Genomic DNA, 15,026 nt, shown 5'->3' with positions numbered 1-15,026 from the left:
ATTTCTAAAGTACTAACTGCTGATAGGTGAGACCCAAAAAGTACAAAATAGAATTCAGAGACACTTCTGATTTCTGAAATACACAGCAGAGACATTTAGAGCTCAACCACCTTTGGATTAAGTCAGCTGTGTCTAGATTGGTCTATACTAGCTTAACGTAAACAACCTTACAGAAAGAAAAACTACAGTCTAGTTATTTGGAAGACTATCTTGAAGTAGATATGAAGCCCCCAAAAAATAACATCACAAGCTAGCACTCTGCACTACAACAATGCAGAGAATGAACTATTCTAAGGCATTCAAAAAAGCTTCTAGATGAGTGGGTAACAACTTGAGAAGCAGAGAGCTGGGCTACAAGAGTACGGAGGCACGTATCAAATGACTTGAACGCCAGTTTCTAATGCACACAAAAAAATCACCATTCCAAGGCTTAGATACTGACAATCTTTGACATCATCTTTTCCAGAGGACACAAAAGTAGGAAAAAAAGCATACAATGAGAATGGTGGAATGCAGTATTTTTGAAAAGAAAAAACATTTATTTGCTAATTGAAAATCACAGCATTAAAAAAAAAAAAAAGTAATAATTTTGGCTGCTGCAAAGCAAACTCCACAGTGACAAGTGCTGGAAAACTGACAAACTAAAAGGGCATATGCTTCCAAAACTGAACATAAGTGAACCCAAATAAAGGCCATTCAAATTCTTTACAGTCCCACCCATGCCAGAATCCTAACGCAATTTCACCAGTATAATTTTAATCAACGTGTTAACGTAGACCTGCCTACTTTTATCACAAAGACATACTTGAAAAACGATCACATCTAAATCATTATACACTCAAAAAATGTTTTCAAGAAGTGATCTTTTCAAATTAAGTAATTATAAATCAAAAATATTTCACTTGGTTCTCTCGGGTCCATTACTAATGCAGAGTTTAAAAAACACTGTCACAGCACATTCTAGGAGCTGATCTTTAAATCAACATCCTCTACCTTTTATAAACTGTAACAGTCACAAATTTTGGTAATATAAACTTAAGTCTGTATCCTATTTTATCTCACTATCCTAATAGTCCATTCTGAAGTGACAAAATAAGAAATAAATCTACGCCTTCACTGCAACAAGAAACGAAATCATCTTCAGCTCATGTGAAGCCAGCCCTGCTCAGAAAGACCTCAGAGGCTCAGGGAGGATCTCACATAAATTCAGATTAACGTCATGCAGGTGAAGAATGACATGCTATTAGAAAACCAGAAAAGAAAACTTTGTTCTGCTAGCCTCCAGGTTGTTCAGGTAGAGAATTAAGATCCCAGATAAACACAAAGGCAAGAGACCATCTGACTAGAATTTGGAAGAGCAGCCTTTAATAAACTGAGGAGAAAACCAAGAGGACAAAGAAGAGAACAGTTATCAAAACTTTTGAGTTATCAGAACAGACCTCAAAAAAAGCTTTGCATTTTCAAGGGTCAACATTCTTTAAAGGGACGTGTGAAGCTCAGCTTATAATGCTGTAGGAACAATAAAACTGCTTTTGCAACAACCAAGCAGACAAGTGCTCCTTTCCTCACAAGTTCTCTCCTCCAGATGTGTACTTCTAAGTTTTTCTAGAGACCGTACACATTTCACAGAACTATTGTCCCTGAATACAATTACTTCTGCAAGGAAAAATGTTTTCCTCTCTTTTCATATAAGATCACCTGCCACTAGCTACCCTCTTGGTAGTTTTGGGCACAGACAAAATGTCATCATTTGTCAGGAAATTTCCAGCCACCAAATTTTGCAGTTGGGGCCTGCTAGAGGCACGTACTCCCACCCACCTTCGTTCTCAGGAAGGGCGAGGATCAGAGCAGACTGAAAATCGATGCCACTGCAAGGTATTACGAACCCCAAAAAGCTCATGCTCCCACAGTTAAAGGCTCCCTTCCCAAGCACAGAACAGTTAGCCAAGCAGTTGCTGTAAACTTCACTTGGAGAACACAGCCTCTGCACTGACGGCCAGCTCCGAGGAAGTGAACAGGGAGGGAGTGGGCCAAGGACCAGCCGGGGCAAGCATGTTTATGAGTGGTGGGACCCACAGCAGCAGTGGGTTGACATTGGGGTTACAAGGAAGGCAGACGAGGCCAGGCTGGGACATCCTTCAGGAGCTGCAGGCACTGCAACTCCAGGCTGGGGCTGGCAGGGCCTCCCCTACAGGCTGCTGGGTGCCACCAGCAGCTTCCCAAACCCAAAAGTCACATTCCTCTTTCAAGCCCGAAGCCACAGCCAACTTAAACAGTGCCCTCATATGAAATGCTTGCTGAGCACCAGTTTACACCCCGACAATTATGGAATTTTAACATTTGAATACTTTTTATTAGTTACTAAGATTTTTTAATCACTAACCATTAGCCTTAGTGATGAAATCCATTGCTTAAGCCTCACCAAATGGTTTGGGTTGGAAGGGACTTTAAAACTCATGACAAAATTAGCTTTCTGTATCCAAAAGAATACATTCAATAGCCTGCTCATGCAATTATCCAGAAATTTCAGTTACCTCAGTAATCTTAGTGCTATTTATATTCTAGGCTAGCCTTTATATTAATAAAAATCAATGAAAGTAAACCCGACAGATTTTAATTTTTACTGAAAAATTAAGAACACTCTTGAACTTTTTTGTTCAAACTGCCCTACAGCTGAAACTGCCTGAACCCAAAGGCCGTTTCAGCCAGGCAGATTAGTGCTTTGCTTGCATCGCCTGCTTCCCTGTAATGCTGCACTTTGCTTCAGAAACCAGCTCCACGCCCCTGAAAGGCAATCGCTTTCTGTCAGCGGCAGCCCAGGATCAGACTGGGAACCACTGAGGTGTAATCCCGACCCATTATATCGTTCCCCTGTCCGTTCCCTTCCCCCTGCTTTTTTATTTTGCTGCTAGGCACATACCATTTCAGATGCTTATTTTCCATTAAAATCATCTGAGTTTTGTAAAGCAGACATTCAATGTGACATTCCCACATCTGATCTTAATATAAGGAATCCACAGAAATTCTTTAGGTTTTCTAGCATTTCAGTAAATGTTTGAAGCTGTAGCAATAAACATTTTTCTGTAAACCTCTAGTATGGAAAATACAAGCAGAATGAGATGCTTTCGAAAGAATCAGAAGGATGAAGGAAGCGGCCCCAAAGATAGCCCTACATTCCAGCACACCACCGGCCTGCAGCTCAAGCAGGCGCTGCACAGAACCTCCCGCGTGATTCACTGGGGTCGCTTCCGATAAACACTTGGGCATCCTACAAACAAAAACCGGGGAGGGGCCGTCTTCTCCAAAAGACCAAGCAGCATTTCTAAATGCAAAAGGAGCGGTTTCGAAACGCACACAAGTGACTCTGGCCGCAACTGTGCTGATGCAAAATGTCCCCGTCCCCATCCCCCTTCCTGCACCAACTTGCTTTTTCGCCTTGCAGTTCTGCTGGTGGAGCACATATCTGGGAGCTTCCCAGTTCGTTTCATGAAAAATCAGTCAGGTTGATTTCAGCAGTTTTAATTAGCCCACGTATTTTGCCTCAACCAGATGCCAGCAGGTTCAAGCTCTTTCTTTCACACAGCTCCAGGGAAGGCTGTGCTACATCAGCTTTTTGAAAATGATGAGCACTTGAGACAGTAACATATTTAAAGAGTCCAGCAAGACGTGTGAGCAGATGTCTATGTATAGTCAGTAAAATTCTGTTTTCAACTTCACGTTTGGGCAATAAATTGAATCTTCACAACACAAGCACTATCAGTTATCCTGACATTTCTTTAGCTTCTTAAACACGTGAACAATTTAGGAGAGGAAGTAAATCTAGGTTTCTTCTCTTTGCCCCAAAACAACTTTAAACAATTTTAAAAAGGACAGTGAGGTCATTTTCTCTGATTAGTAAAGGTTTAAAGTATGGTATCACAAGTTCTTACCAAGATGCTGGAAAAGCACAAAGGTTTATGTTAATTTTAACTACTTCCTAAAAACTTCCACAACAGAAATATAAGATGAGATGAAGTACTCCTTTTCACTCTGCATTAAAATGTGACTAGGCAATCAACTATAATCAAGTGCGTTCTGGGAATCAACCCAGCTAACCCTTCAGAAAAGCCTGGAAAAGCTATCTGCAAGTACGAGAGTATTTTACACATCATTTCTTGATAATCACTTTTCTTCATGCCGCATGGGGAATCAAAGGCTTTCTGTCTTTATCACACAGAGCCCTGGTATCTGCTAAATTCCAGCTTCCTACCTCTGCACACATCCAACCTTTCTGTCATCACCCATTCTGAATGCACACCACAAAACAAGCAAAAATCCCAAACCTCAACGATTTGAGACTGCATTACCTTTCCCCTTCAGAAACATTGTTTTTAACCGCACATTTTAACACACTTCTTCTAAAGTGTCCAGACAGTACCCAAAATATTTAAGTAAAATAGGTTTACAGTAATATAATCCTACAGCGGAACAGCAGTAAAATTGGAAAAAAATATGTCTTTTTCACTACACAAGCCTTTTATCAGGTCTAACATGTAAAGAAAAGCACTTTGGCAAGCTGAAAAACATCTCCATGGGGGTGAAAAGAGCTAATGTTATTCATAGGAATTATGTAAAACATACAGTGTTATGAATACAGATCACCCAGCAAATTAAAAAAAATCACTTAGCCTTAGTTCTCACATTAAAGGAATCCAAAAAAGGATATGGAACTTGGGTACCTTATCTGAATGATCTTTGTGCACTTCTGACAGTCTCCGTATCCAAATGGAGCACTCCAATACCAACAATTAGTGTGATCACAAGCATGGATTTTTAACCCAGAAAGGGAATAAAGACAGGAATCTTTGGTATCTAAGATCAAAAGAGACCCGAATGCAGCAATGGGTCAGCGAACAGCAGGTGGGCCAGAGCACAGCTGACCGCAGCCCTAGGATGTGCTCACCCTGACCACATTGCCTACAAAGCACAGCCAAGAGACAGCCATCACTTGGGGGACAATGAGATGCACGTCTTGCTCTACAGAGCTCATCCTATTTGTGATATGTCCCACCTACATTTTGCTTCAAGTCAATCCTTTTCTCACCCAAAATGGGACCTTTGAAGTACACGCTTTATATGCTCCATTGTATTTCCAAGCAAATGCAATTTGTGTTCTTTGTTTCAATAGGATACATTTGAAAATCCACTTAAAAATGAAGGGGACGTGAGCCATGACCTTATTTGTCTGTATTAGAGCAAAATAACAAAGTATTTTGAATTCTTTTAAAGTTAAGTAAAACATCAACTACATCAACACCAGAATGCCAATTATCCCTCTATTATAATAACAAAAAGCAGCTATGTTTGCCGTTTGTTACTCAGCAAAATACACTGTTTGGCCACCACTGTCTTCAAACATACCACAAAAATGAGTTCAAAAGTCAAATGTTTAACTTAAACTAATCGCCAAAGAATCCTTTATCACAAGGCTTGTCATGAATGATTGGTGGAAATGCTCAATTTAACTACTTAGTACGTGATATTAATATTAAGGTCACTCAGTGAAATACCAGCATACCAGAGGATAGAAGAGAAACTGGGGGGATGGGGAGGGTGTCAATCTAGCATTATTTAAATCCTTCTAGAATAGACAAAAACAGAATAGAAAATATGGATCGGCAAGCTTTCAGAATTAAACACCAAGCTCAAACAGCAGAACTAATGGAAAACCACTATGTGAGGAAGTCAAATTGCGGACACCCGTTCCATGGGGAAATTGTTATATGAATATAATAATCACTCAACTAAATGATAAAGCATTCATGCCCTGCTCTTAAAAAGAAAACAGAACTAATCTCAACAGAAAATAAAGAAGCTAGGAGAAAAACAGCCAAATCCTCCTCTTGTTGACAGATATGATCCATTCTGTCTCACTTCAGAACTAAGAGTCCAAACTTCAAATACAGCACAGCTCTATATACTAGGAGAGTGAAAACAAAACATCCCCCACTTCTAAAATTTTGCACACTCCTCTTCTTATCTGCTCTAATCAGATTTTGCTGATTAGAAAAAAAACATATTTTTCCCTGTTTTGCTGTTGGTTATGCCTATTAAAGAGCTATCACAAATAGCATTGAACATCCAAATCTCAAAGTTATAGCAACATTCCCAAGAAACACCAGAAACCAGAAGAAAAATCCGTAACTTTTTTTCAAAGTTGAGTCGACCACCAAACCCACCACCTTAGCCTCCTGAACAACATCTTAAAGTGATACATCCAACCTAATACAAAGATCACAAACCAGAGGATGAACCAAAAAAATCCTTGCCAGACAAGGTTTGCCTGTTACAGACAGAAGGAACAGAGAAACACTGAAGATATTTGTACCATGCATGGAAGGACTGTTTCACATGACACATGTTTGTGTCATGTCCTGTATGTTAAAAAACAATAGTTACAGGTTGCAAAACTTGAAGCGAGATCTTTGTGTGGGTATACAGAAAATAAGTGTCTATAGGCTCAGTGCCTGCCTATACTATTTTTCCTATAGAACGTCCTCCCCTATTAGATACAATTCTTAAGAGATATTTGCTACTGGAGGCAATGTAAACTGTCTGAAATAGGAGCAGTTTACCCACTGGAACAATGGCTAAACAAAAGCCACTCAGGGAACACATGGATAATGGAGTTAGAATGCCTGTAACCAACACTGTTTTGCCTTCAAATGCCATGCCAAAACTAAACAAACAGAAACAATGCTCCAAAAGAGAGTAAGATGCATCTTCATGTCGATGAAGACCAAACAGATCAAGCACCCTTTGTTTAAAGCCAGAAGAACAGGGAGAGAAGCAAATCCTGGAGATTAGCATGCTATTTTCAAAACAGAAGTTTTTCTTTTCATGTGACAAGGTAATATGGAAGGCAGCTAATTCCTGTTTTCTTCCCTTAATTAAAGATGGTATTTCTAGAAAGAAATAAAGATGAGATCGGTATTTGAGGAATGTTCTAAAAGGAGATCAAACAGGTTAATGTGTACCGTATTTCTAACTATCCTGTCCTCTTAACCATGCACTTTGTAGCAATTTATATTGTCTGAGTATCAAGTTGCATTTAAAATGGCTTTTTAAAAATGTAATACAGTGCTTTCATAGGTTTCTGCTCTCCTGCTTAACAGGCTAATTGTCATTTTGCTTTTTCTACCCAAGTGAATCTCATTCAGTGTTTACAGACAGTGGCTGTGGGATTGGTCAAACTAAACAAAGGGAGAGAGGCTGCTGACAAGCAAGTGAGCACGACAAGTCAGAACAATAGACTTAGAACCAGAACCAATTCCAAGGGAAAAAGAAAACTTTGGCACAATGCTTTTTTTTTGAGACTTGTACTGCATTTCTAATTTGGCAGTGGTATCTTGTGAATCCCTAGAAAAACTGATAAAAATATCTACTAGTTTTTCATCTCTCCAACATTGTTGCCTTTTGACTCCTAAAATAACCAAATGTTTTACCAGAGACAGATGAGGATGCTACACCACTGTGATGCAGAAAAGGAAAGAAAGTACTGAAAAATCACATTGGACAGAACAGACACATAGCTGGATAATAACTGTTAAATTTGATGTTCGGTGCAATAAATAAGCACTTTTGAAGCCTCCATCACTGGCGTCAGGAATAGACAGAAAATATTGATAGAAGCCATGCAGGCAGACAAAGCACATCCCCAGTTGCTGAAATTTGCCAGGTTGGCAATACCCAGCTAAGACAGAAACAATTTAAAGTTGCTGCTGCAGTTAATATTGGAACTATTTCAAAAGAAATGACCTTATATCCACAACTTAATCCTAGCAACAATACTGTGAAACTGGTTCCCAACTCAGATTTCTGAGATGACCCTATAACTATGCAGTTTGGAGTGAAGATCTCTTCCTTGGGGGCTTTGCCAACAGTTTTGGTTTTGTATAAATGCTTCAATGACTGGCCAAGGCTCCTGGTGGAAATCCAGTCCAGGTTCTCATGGTGCAATCCCATGTCCTAGCAGTATGAAAGTCTTCAGTCACCAGCATCTGTGCTCCCACTTTGTTACAGAAAAAACAAAAACAAAAAAACAAACAAACAAACAAACAAACAAAAAACAGAAAAAAAAAAAAAAGGGAAAGCGTGGGGAAATTTGGATATGGATTAAAAAAAATAAAAGGGGGGGGATTACAAAGGCTCTGGGCTCTGCTCAGAAATCGAGTTCCTTTGTACCCATATTTTGATTAAGTCAACAGTTGGGGGAAGGGGGACACGCATAATAATAATAGTATAATAACAGGTCAATATCTTAAAGATATGAAACTCACACAAGGTATTTTGAAAATCCAGTTTGCTTCAAGTGCAAGATGCAGCTCAGCTGCCGCCGTAATTCAACAGACAGACGAGACAGTTTGTCAGACTCCCACCTGAGCAGACAGCACGCACACAGCCCAGCAGGTGCTTGGCTCTTCCCATTCAAAGGCCACACGGGCAACTGAGGGAGCCAGTGGTTTATTGACTTAGGGAGGGCTGGGGTGAGGAGGAGAAAGCGTGGGACGACAGAGAGCTGTGGGAAACGATCATAGAAAGAACTTGTAGCCAATGCCTGGTGAGAGGGAACTATGCAAGCAAGCAGAGATTGCAGCAGCAAAAATAAGCAAGCAAGCAAAGGACACTTCTGTGTCACTTGTTTGGAGAAGCAAATCTACATCTTTTACTTTTTCTTGATCTTTCCATGAGTGTCAGAGTGATCTGCTTTATTTTCCCTGCAGCACTCACCTCAAATCTTTACCTTTTGATTACCATGGCCAAGACAGCTCTTCCCCCAGCAGATAAGGAAAACTAGGACTTCAGGATGGGAGCATGGAGCCAGACAAGACTTTGCCACTCAAGAGCATTTCCTGCGCACAGTTTAAGCCAACAAAACAGTACAAGCAGGTTCAAGTGCTTTGCTACAGCAGCATTTGCATGTGGTGACCTCAGAAGAGAGTAGAACATGCAGAGACACAAAACAGCTCAATCTAGATGTGAGGAAATGTGGTGTGGGGTAGCGATGGGAGGAATGAGTCACATCACAGAGCTGGTTCAAAACAACCGCACTCCCTGAAGCCCTGCGCTACCATTCCTCGTTACATTGGGAGAGCTGTGGGATTCTGCAGCAAATCAAACCAGAGTAAGGCAGAAATAAATACAGCAGGGAAAAGGCTAGATAGATAAATCAAAACTTATTTGAGTGCAGAAAAATGTGTACAAAAAAAAAAAAAAAAAAAGCAATTTTCCAAATTTTCCATTAGGGTTGAGGGTTTTGTTTGTTTGTTTTTCCAGATTTGCTGAGTGCCTGACAAGGTTTTTGGTTTTTAGATATACCTTTACTTGTACAAAACACAGCAGAAGTCTTTGTCAGATCTTCAGCAAATGAGAGGTTCTTTGCATGTCAACAGACATAGCGTTTCAGGCCAGACAACTCAAGCAAATCATTAAGATTTCAGCTTATAAGGCATTTGTTATCTTGATTCAAAACACCAACTGTACACGCACTTCTTAGCTGTTTAACAGGCATAAAAGGTGAAGTCCTCTTTTCTGAAGCACTCAGAGACCCATCAATTACAGATGCTTGATAAAATCTGTTATATCCTGACAGGAATCCATGAATCTGCTCTGTGCAGCACATCACTGGCAAGGGTCTGGGTCGCTGAGGCGCAGAACAAAAGGGCCCTGACAGCCTTCCCCATGTTGCTTTGAGCTCGAAGAGCGCATGAGGTGAAGGTTAAGACTGACACACCAATTAACATGCACCATCTTCTCCATGGTAACTGCTCACACACATTGTTTTCTCTAGGCCAATCTGGGGCAAACATGAGGTAATTCAGGCCTCACCATCCCCAGAAGAGGAAAGGTGGGCAGTTTTACCTCTCCCAGGAGCACTCAGGCTGCCTCAGGCCAGCCTACGGGGCACAGGGAACGGGGCTGGCATGGGCCCGCAGCACCACAAGCAAGCTCCCACCTCAAGCCACTGTCACAAGGGCAAACAGTGCCTTAAATCAGTGAAAAATCTGTTTGCAAGAATCCCAGGGACAGGAAACTTTCATGGATAAAACAATACTTCAGTAGGGGTGTTTGTGTTGTAAGCAAGGAAAACAAAAATAATAATAATAATAATAATAATAATAAAAAAAAAAAAAAAAAAAACCATCCCAAATTTCCCAGCCACTTGCACTGAAACCTAGGGGAAGGCAAGAGAGGAAGTGTCAGCAGGGTCCGGACCCTGCTATTCCCGTTATTAAAACGTGCTTTTAATTTCTCAGACCACATGCTAAAGCCTGTAATAATGTCACTTGGAGAACAGAAGGCTGAGTGAGCATCTGAGGGTGAGGAGGAATGTTTTCACAGGCGCAGTTAGTAAATACCACCGGCTCCTGCAGACATTCTTCCTTAAATGGACATTAACATTGCTTTAGGGTAGAAAAAAGCCTCTTGGTCCAACACAAGTGATAGGCTAGCAATTGACCTTTCAGCACCTGCACTAAAAGATACTAAAATTAGTAGAAGGCTTCGCATACACAACATTATTTTTTGTTTAACAACTTAAAACCCTTCCCCTCCATGCCACATGATTTTCATCTGTAGATTTGGAAGAGTAAGGAATCCCAAAGTCTCTCAAACACGGTTTAAAAAAAAACAACGTAGAATTAAAAAGTCTCCCTGCCTATCTATGACCGACTGTATTAGGACGCTAGGCAACTTAAAGAAAGGAAACTACTCCAGCTGAAATCAGAACTGAACCTTCACCCAAAAGTTGAGCCAAACTTTATTTGGACATTGAAATAATTCTGCATTACTTTGATTTTATTTTTACTTCCTTTTTTTTTTTTTCCCCCACATAAAATAGGTGAACCCATGTAACTGCTTTTTTCCAGCCAAGAAAACAAGACTGCCTTTCCTCCCCAACAGTTCCCAACAAACGTGAGGGACAAGGGCTGAGCCACTGTCCTAGTCTTCGCCTTTTCCACTTCTGCCAGTCCTCTGCACCACCAAGCCAGGCAAGCCACGTCAGGGTAATTCACCAGAAAAAAGCTAACCCTATAAAAGTATTTTGTATGCCTCAATCTAGCAAGCTACAGGATCAAAGAGTGCTGGAGTCAGCATGGGTGAGGCAGGCAAAAAGCAAGCAAGGATCCACAGTAGCCCTGACCTGGAAACTTCTGAACTCTCACAGAACTGAGGCCTCAGCAAATCAAACCAGAGAAATGCCGAAGTATTCATCTAAAGCCTGTACTAATGTGGAACATTACTCAAATCAACTACTTTGGGATTTAAGTAGTACCCTTGATAATGGTAAACACTATTTTTAAGGTGAAAAAAAACTATTGACTCGAGTTCAGAGCTCTGACACATGGTCACGGTGACTTCTTCAACCTACAGGTTGAGTGGACTACAGAACACTTTGCCCCCTGTAACCTGCATGGCTGCTACCACTGGAAGTAGCATCAAGGGGCCTACTGCAGAGCTCACTCAACTCTTGGAAGTTTTCACATAAAGGCACAGCCCCGTATTAGGATTCCTAAAGGTAAAAATGCCAAATGAGTCACTGGGAGGGGATTAATGTACATTGTCTTACAGCTTGGCCCCTTAGCAGTGGGGCCATTACAGCTGAAAGAAAAGTAAGCTGCAACACAAATATAAATGAACAGGATTAAAAAAAACAGGACAGGATGGGCTTCTTTACCTAGCTTTCCCACCACAAACAGCATGAACTTGGAAATATCCACAAACTGTGGCCAAATAACCTAGCCTCATCCTCTGTTCATATTGGCACTGCCAATTCTTTTGTGCTGGCACAGCTGTTTGAGTGGAAAGGAGATGATCCTGCTGAAAACTAACCTATCAGAAACAGCAAAAAAAGTTGTTTTCAGACCTGATACTTACCTTACTATAAAAAAGGTGTCCAGGCAAAACACAAGACACAGCACAATGATAAGAACCACCGAATCTGGTCTAAGACCTTGTGAAATTTGTGAATTATCCCCTCTCTGAGCTCAGATATGCTACAAAAAGTTATTAACTTATATGGTGAACAAAACGCCCAACATGAGCCAGCAGTGTGTGCTTACACCCCAGAAGGCCAACTGCATCCTGGGCTGCATCAACAGAGGAGTGGCCAGCACGTCAAGGGAGGTGACTGTGCCCCTCTACTCTGCCCTGGTGAGGCCCCACCTGGAGTACTGTGTCCAGGTCTCGGGCCACCAGCCCAAGAAAGATGTGGAGCTGTTAGAGCAAGTCCAGAAGAGGGCCACAAAGACAGTCAGAGGGCTGGAGCACCTCTCCTATGAAGAAAGGCTGAGAGAGCTGGGGCTGTTCAGCCTGGAGAAGAGAAGGCTCCGTGGAGACCTCATTGCGACCTTTCAATACTTAACAGGGTCTTATAAAAAAGATGGAGAAGGACTCTTTACTCAGATAGAAAATAATAGGACAAGGGAGAATGGTCTTAAGCTAAGAGGATAGATTTAGCATAGATATTAGGAGGAAATTCTTCACTGTAAGGGTAGTTAGACACAGGAACAGGCTGCCCAGCGAAGCTGTGGATGCCCCATCTCTGAAGGTGTTCGAGGACAGGATGGATGGGGCTTTGGGCAACCTGATCTAGTGGGTGACATCCCTGCAGGGAGATTGGAAGCTAGATGACCTTTAAAGTCCCTTCCAACCCAAGCCTTCTATGATTCTATGATATACTTTATAATGGTGTTCCTCACATGAGTAATTTCCCCTGCTAACATACGCAGGCAATTGTAGGAAAGAAATATCTAATGAAATCAAGACCACAGAGATCGTAACACTGCTATTACACTATGCCCTACGTATTATGGCTTTGGCATTCTCTTATTACTGCTTTAAGCAACATTTTCCAGTGTTAAGTGGAACTCCCATTTCCTAAAACAATTAGAGCTCCATTCACACTTCTATGATATTTTATTGTACTTCTGACACAGAGCTGCAATAAAATAAACAGAAAGTATTTTAAAATTAAGCTGTAGCAGTTTATGCCTGAAATATAAATCTGGACTAGGATCTTTTCTGGCAGTGAATCTGAAAGCGTGAAACTTTTGCCATATTTATTTATAGATAACAGAATGTCTTCTTTACTGGATTCTAGAATACTAATAGAAGCTCTGACTCTCTTCACTGGCTGTTTTTTAATTTATGGTTTGTGTTTGAAGACTGTTCTTAAAATGTGTACAGAGGGAAGGAAAACTTAAGCGCATCTATGCACTGTCACACCAAACACCCATGAAGACCTCAGAGTCATTCTTCACTGATATGAAATACTGTAAGAAAGAATTTGTGCCAAATAATCCAGCTAACATTACGAACACCTTATTGAGTCATCAATAGCAGAATAATTGCAAACAGGATGAAGACTGATTCACTTATGCATCTCATCGCACCTAATAAAGTTTTGTTGCAAAAACAACAAATGCATTGCACACAAAAAATGAACACACACACACACACACACGCAAAAAGGCATAGAGCAGTCTGTCTAGAAAAGCAATCTTTGTCACCAGAGATCTTCAAGAATGTATCAACCACACCCACATCAGATGAACCATGTCAGGGGTGACACAGATACAACAATCCTTTTGGGACAAGATGATGAGCTAGATAATCTGTCAAGGTCCCCTGCAGCTTTATTATCTAAAATTATACCATGGTAAACTCTTTGCATGAAAAGTTTCACTGCCAAAAAATATAACAAATACAGACAGTGAATTTCACAAAGAAGACCTTTCTCCCCACCAACCCGTGGAGTTGTCTATGTATACATCCCACATAGACCAACTGCAGTCAGGCAGGGGACTGGAAGAAGCAAGAATGGAAGCCAGGTAATTCTGCTATAGCACCATCACACTACACAACCACAGCACTTGCTTTTCATGAGAAGACATGGATGTATGCATGAAGAATTCTTTGTGCAGATTCTTGCTCTAATCTGGGAAGGTAACAGAAATAAAAAAGTTTGCCTTGTACCTACTTTACCCTAAACACTTCCCTACTCATCCCTGCCAAGAAAGGATGGTCGGATGGTAGGTCTCCCTGAATGAGGACGATTGCTCTTCTGTCATTTCAGTGTTCAGATTGTTTTTTCAAGAGAGAAGCACAGAAAATTAGTTCTTAAATTACATTCTCCCCCTTGACCTTACTCAATTGCCTGCACCATACTATTAACTTCAATTAGTACTAGTCTGTCCTATCTACTGAAGGCACTGTGATCCATGTTTCCCTGCTTTTTTCAGTCAAAATTAGTACCCTTCTTACAACCTCTGCCTTCCTATTAACACAAGCTATTCACAAGCAGACTATAACCGACTTCTGCAATTTAGCACTCAAGCATCCAGATAAAATCCTAGGAAAAAAAAAGACCTGCTAAATTACAGTGCTTGTCCTTTAGCCAAGAGAATTAAACAAAATAGATCTCCCACTATTTTACCTAGACTGACATGTACCCAGATAACATCTGTTCATCTAGATTTATACTCCTGGATTTGCTTTTTTCTAATTATAACCCTAAATTTATATTCAAATTCTCTGAAAACTTTTCCACTGTTTCAAGGTTTCTGACAAGTTAATATTTATGGGCCAGAGACTATTCTGGTCATCTACTTTGAGGTCAAGTTATCTGGACATACTCAGTTCCAAACGTTTATCCTTATTATAGAGCAAAAAACTCCTTGGAAAATCCTCTTTTGACATGAATACATAATCCTGTTTCCTCCTGGCAGAAATGTTTCTTGTACTGCTAATGGCAAACACCTGATAATATATCATAATACTCATTTAACCAGAAAGAAAAAACAACATGACTTAAGATTACGACTGAATAATTAGTTGAGGAAAAAACAAACAAGCAAACAAACAAAAGAAGGGTTACCAGACCTGTGAACTGATGAGATTCTGTTATAGTATCCAAACCGACTGAAGTAAGCCCTTCATTTTGCATTGTAATTGGATAACAGCACACCCACTGCCAGTAACCAAAC

At 40.6% G+C, this 15,026-nt stretch overlaps 1 protein-coding gene across 1 annotated transcript in view; it reads right to left on the bottom strand.

Annotated features, from left to right (window-relative positions):
- PAWR (pro-apoptotic WT1 regulator) overlaps positions 1 to 15,026 on the bottom strand; it is a 75,773-nt gene that overhangs the window by 37,472 nt on the left and 23,275 nt on the right. The window lies entirely within an intron of this gene.

Source organism: Netta rufina, assembly GCF_964035555.1.
Source record: "Netta rufina genome assembly, chromosome: 1".
Classification (NCBI taxonomy): Eukaryota; Metazoa; Chordata; class Aves; order Anseriformes; family Anatidae; genus Netta; species Netta rufina.
Note: the sequence above shows the minus strand (reverse complement) of the source record. Positions and strands in the feature narration are given on the sequence as shown.